The sequence below is a fragment of the Zingiber officinale genome, chromosome 2A, assembly GCF_018446385.1.
Source record: "Zingiber officinale cultivar Zhangliang chromosome 2A, Zo_v1.1, whole genome shotgun sequence".
Taxonomy (NCBI): Eukaryota; Viridiplantae; Streptophyta; class Magnoliopsida; order Zingiberales; family Zingiberaceae; genus Zingiber; species Zingiber officinale.
In genome coordinates this window covers 1,400,122-1,405,629 of record NC_055988.1, presented here as the reverse complement: position 1 = coordinate 1,405,629, position 5,508 = coordinate 1,400,122, and the positions used below count along the sequence as shown (strand labels likewise).

At 41.1% G+C, this 5,508-nt stretch overlaps 1 long non-coding RNA gene across 1 annotated transcript; it reads left to right on the top strand.

Moving 5' to 3' along the window:
* Positions 1–3,844: 3,844 nt before the first annotated feature.
* On the top strand, positions 3,845–4,341 carry LOC122044346. Its single transcript, XR_006129520.1, has 3 exons — positions 3,845–4,003; positions 4,109–4,174; positions 4,249–4,341. It is a non-coding gene; the product is annotated as an uncharacterized LOC122044346 (long non-coding RNA).
* The last annotated feature ends 1,167 nt before the right edge of the window (positions 4,342–5,508 follow it).

Sequence of the window (5,508 nt, the reverse complement as noted above, 5' to 3'; positions counted from 1 at the left end):
CAGCACCACCGCTGCCAGTGAAGAAGTGAAGGAGTCTATTTACCGCCGCCAGAGAAGAAGTGAAGGAGCCTATTTATCGCCGCCAGTGAAGAAGTGACGGAGCCTATTTTCTCCTCTTATAATAATCTACCACCAATCTTGTCGCTATCTTGGATTTCAACTAGTATATCTTCTGTTAATACAGTCTTTTGCTGCATATACTGCTATAATAGAAAAATATTTAAAAAATCTTCCACAGTGAAAATCGGGCACAATTGTGCAACGGGAGTCAAGTAGGATATTATTTCTGTTAATTTTAAGGTTCTCATCCATACCTATCTTAAAATAATTAACAGTATATTATCTTCATCTTACATTTACTTCTACAAGCTTGTTATGTGTCTACTATAGTGAAAATACTCCCGCACCTCCTTTAACCTTCGACCACTTCACATGAAATTGTTCCCGTTTCCGCTTACCTCCGACCACTTCATATGAAATTGTTCCCGTCTCCGCTTACCTCTGACCACCCCACATCACATTGCTTCCCTCCTTACCTCGACTCTTTTCAACAACCCACATGGCGTTGTTCCCCCCCCCTCCCCTCCTTATAAAAAATCAGGTGCTTCAACTCTCCAAACTACACGATGAAGATGAAGGTACTTACCTTCTTCTTCTTTCTCTTCGTTTTTGTCTTGGCTGCTGTGATGATGCCTCCTCTTACAGCCGTTGAAGTTGTGGGTCAGTCTGCTGCTGCAAGAGACGTCGCGACTCTTCTACCTCATGAGAAGCATCCGCAGATTTATCGTACTGATATTTATCATTTATATTGAAATTTTCGGTATACCGAAAAGTTTTGTAATAAAAAAGTTCAGTATACAGAAAACTTCGGTACGATATTATACGTACTAAAATTTTTGGTATCGGTATAATATGTATCATTTTTGATATTTCACTATATACCAAAATATCCAATATATTTTTTTTATAAATTAATTATTATTTTATTTAGTTTTAAAAGTTGTATGGGGCTAGCACCACCGCCTCCAGTGAAGAAGTGAAGGAGCCTATTTATCGCCGCCAGTGAAGAAGTGAAGGAGCCTATTTATCGCCGCCAGTTAAGAAGTGAACAAGCCTATTTTCTCCTCTTATAATAATCTACCGCCAATCTTGTTGCTATCTTGGATTTCAACTAGTATATCTTCTGTTAATAGAGTCTTTTGCTGCATATACTGCTATAATAGAAAAATATTTAAAAAATCTTCTATAGTGAAAATCGGGCACAGTCGTGCAACGGGATTCAATTAGGATATTAATTCTGTTAATTTTAAAGTTCTCATCCATGCATATCTTAAAATAATTAATAGTGCATTTACTTCTACAAGCTTGTTATGTGCCTACTATAGTGAAAATACTCCCGCTCCTCCTCTTACCTCCGATCACTTCACATGAAATTGTTCCCGTCTCCGCTTACCTCCGACCACTTCATATGAAATTGTTCTCGTCTCCGCTTACCTCCGACCACCCCACATCACATTGCTTCCCTCCTTACCTCGACTCTTTTCAACAACCCACATGGCACTGTTCCCCTCCTCCTTATAAAAAATCAAGTAGCTTGAACTCTTCAAACTATATGATGAAGATGAAGCTACTTACCCTCTTCTTCTTCCTCTTCGTTTTTGTCTTGGCTGTTGTGAAGCTGCCTCCTCCTGCAGCCGCCGAAGCCGTGTGTCAGTCTGCTGCTACAAGAGATGTCACGACTCTTCTTCCTCATGAGAAGCATCCGCAGATTTATCGTACTGATATTTACCATTTATATTGAAATTTTTGGTATATCGAAAAATTCAGTAATAAAAAAGTTCAGTATACAAAAATGTTCGGTACGATATTATACGTATTACAATTTTTGGTATCAGTATAATATGTACCATTTTTGATATTTCGGTATGTACCAAAATATCCAATATAATTTTTTTATAAATTATTTATTATTTTATTTAGGCTTAAAAGTTGTATGGGGCCAGCACCACCGCCGTCGGTGAAGAAGTGAAGGAGCCTATTTACCCCCGCCAGTGAAGAAGTGAAGAGCCTATTTACCGCCGCTAGTGAAGAAGTGAAGGAGCCTATTTTCTCCTCTTATAATAATCTACCACCAATCTTGTCGCTATCTTGGATTTCAACTAGTATATCTTCCGTTAATACAGTCTTTTCCTACATATACTGCTATAATAGAAAAACATTTAAAAAATCTTCCACAGTGAAAATCGGGCACAATCGTGCAATGTGTGTCAAGTAGGATATTATTTCTCTTAATTTTAAAGTTCTCATCTATGCATATCTTAAAATAATTAACAGTATATTATCTTCACCTTGCATTTACTTCTACAAGCTTGTTATGTGCCTACTATAGTGAAAATACTCCCGGACCTCCTCTTACCTCTGACCACTTCACATGAAATTGTTCCCGTCTCCGTTTACCTCTGACCACTTCATATGAAATTGTTCCCATCTCCGCTTACCTCCGACCACCCCACATCACATTCCTTCCCTCCTTACCTCGACTCTTTTCAACAACCCACATGGCACTGTTCCCCTCCTCCTTATAAAAAATCAGGCAGCTTCAACTCTTCAAACTATACGATGAAGATGAAGCTACTTACCATCTTTTTCTTCCAGTTCATTTTTGTCTTGGCTGCTGTGACACTGTCTCCCCCTGCAGCCGCTGAAGCTGCGGGTTAGTCTGCTGCTGCAAGAGATGCTGTCAATCTTCTACCTCGTGAGAAGCATCCGTAGATTTATCATACTGATATTTATCATTTATATTGAAATTTTCGGTATACCAAAAAGTTCAGTAATAAAAAAGTTCAGTATACAAAAAAGTTCAGTACAATATTATAAATACTAAAACTGTTAGTATCGGTATAATATGTACCATTTTTTATATTTCGGTATATACCAAAATATCCAATATATTTTTTTATAAATTATTTATTATTTTATTTAGGCTTAAAAGTTGTAGGGTACCAGCGCCGCCGCCGCCAGTGAAGAAATGAAGGAGCCTATTTACCGCCGCCAGAGAAGAAGTGAAGGAGCCTATTTATCGCCGCAAGTGAAGAAGTGAAGGAGTCTATTTTCTCCTTTTATAATAATCTACCACCAATCTTGTAAAATACCGGAAAATAGGCGAATATGAATAAGGGAATTTTCCGAAATTTTTGGACATTTTTCGGGAATTTTTCGGAGCTCGAACGGACGAGTTAACGGGGATAAAAACGGGACCGGGAAAAAAAGCCTGTTTGTGCTACCCATTTAAGTAAGGAAAAGTTTATTTTATTTTTCTTTTCCTAATTCTTTTTCTTTTTCTTATTTTTATTTTTCGTTTTTCCCGTGTCCTCACCCAAATCTCGCCGAGTCCTCTTCTTCCCCGCGCCTTCTCCCCCTCACGGCGAATTTGCCCTAACCGCAACCGCAAGGAGGCGGTTTCCTCACTTCCTTGCCGTGCCCTAGCCGTGCGCCGCCGACGCCTCCTTCTCACTGCCTCTCCTCCGACAGTCGTTCGTCCCCTCGGCACTTCTTTTTCTCTTCTTCTCCACAGCAGCGACGTCGACTCCACAGCATAAGCCCCGGCGTCGCGTGAGCCACTGCCGACCCACTCTTCTCCGAGCCGATCCATCTTCGCCAGCCGACGAGAGCCAAGGGAAGCCGGTTGCTTCTTCTCTGACGCGACATTGCTACTGCCCGACACTGCCGGCCCTCCTTTATGCCCTAGTCTCAGCCGCGACACCCGACTTCAGCGACGCCACTGCCTGGCCTCTGCCGCCGTCGAGCAGTGTCGGTCATCTTCCTCCTTTCTCCCAAGTCCGACTTCATCTGTGCCCTAGTACATCTGCCGGCCAATTTCTCCTTTGTTCTAGTATCGGTGATTGTACCTCCTTCCCTCTCTTGGCGGACGACTAGAGTCGTCGTAAAACAGGAGCTTAAGAAGGAGGCTGAGGGAAACAGTAGTCCGGCAATGGGATTGAAGGTGAGGGATTAAGGTTTGGTTTTGAATTTTTTTGCTATGTTTGTGTCCTGCCGTGAGCAGTAATGTGTTTGGGCTTTAGCCATTCTTATTGAGGATGATCCACAGCTTCGGACATAACTTCCAGCAGCAAGATCTGTGGTTGTGAGTTGGCAGGAAGATACTTAGAGTGAGGTAAGCTTCGGTTGTTGATTAGGATTGTTGTTTGATTGGTTATTATCGATCTTGATTTCATCTGATCCGAACAGTGAAGAATTTCAGCAGCCAACAACCCTTGACGGCAGTAACTTCAGCCAACAACTCTTTGATTCCAGTACAAACCCGTGGCTGTGAATTTAGGTATGGTGTAGGATAATGGATCCTTGTTATAGATTGAGTTGGTTTAAAATTTATCTAATGGAACGGTTAGGGTTAAGACAATTAACCCTAGTCAATTGTTATATTTTAATTTAGGTAGACAAATGGTTATGTGGATTAGGGTTTTCCCTAATTTAGTCTCGTGGATTTTGTTTAGCTATTTAAATTCTTATGAATTTTAGCTAAATAAAAATATATATATTGATTGGTACAGGACTTTGACGCGAGACGAGTATCTCGGAGTCAGATTGGACCTTTCTATTTTCGGAGGCGGGTACTTTTGACTTATGTCATTTGATATGCTTAGTAATTAAATTAACATGTTGCATTAATTGTGTTTCTTATCTGTTTCGGTTAATCACTACCCAAATCTTACATGCTTGATTGATTGATTGGTTTTGCATCTCAGGTATATTTTACCTGTTTGTACATGCTTATAGGGGTAGTGATATGTCATGCTTGACCATGTTCAGGACCTGTTTTTATACCTTCTGTGTACCTTTGATTCGATATGATTCGTTGACCTAGGGTGCACTTTTCTATATATATGGATTAGGTCAGGATGTTTATATGGTTATTGCCATGCATCATTTGCATGATTGCATGCTGTGCGATAGTCCGCTCCATTATTGTTGAGCACATCGCCAGTTACATGGATCTGCACACACCACCACTCATGGGTTAGTGGTCGATTCAGGATGAGTGTGTTGCAAGGACTCTGTTAGGCACCGTTGGTCCGCTCGTGGGTAGTGTGACACAACGTGTTATCCGCAGGGATTCCTCCCGTCTTTGAGTACCGGGAGTTGAGAGCATTGCGCTCCCCATCTATGATTTGGGGTAGGAGGATAGGTGTACTCCGGACATCCCGTCCACTCGGTCACTCATCGGGAGTAGTGACGACAGAGCGGTTGTCACAGCACTACCCACTCGGCCTCACTTTTGTATGAGATGATCGTGCGTCGGGGTGACCAGGGCGCATCATTGGCATCATATGCATGATGCATTTATTGCTTGTGTTTGTGTTTCTTGCATTTATATGCTGCATATTTTTGGATACCTATGTTTGACATGCATACAGGATTTCTTATCCCTGTTTGACCTTATACTCAGGATCTGGTTAGTACGGTATTCTCTGTTTATTTCAGATGCAT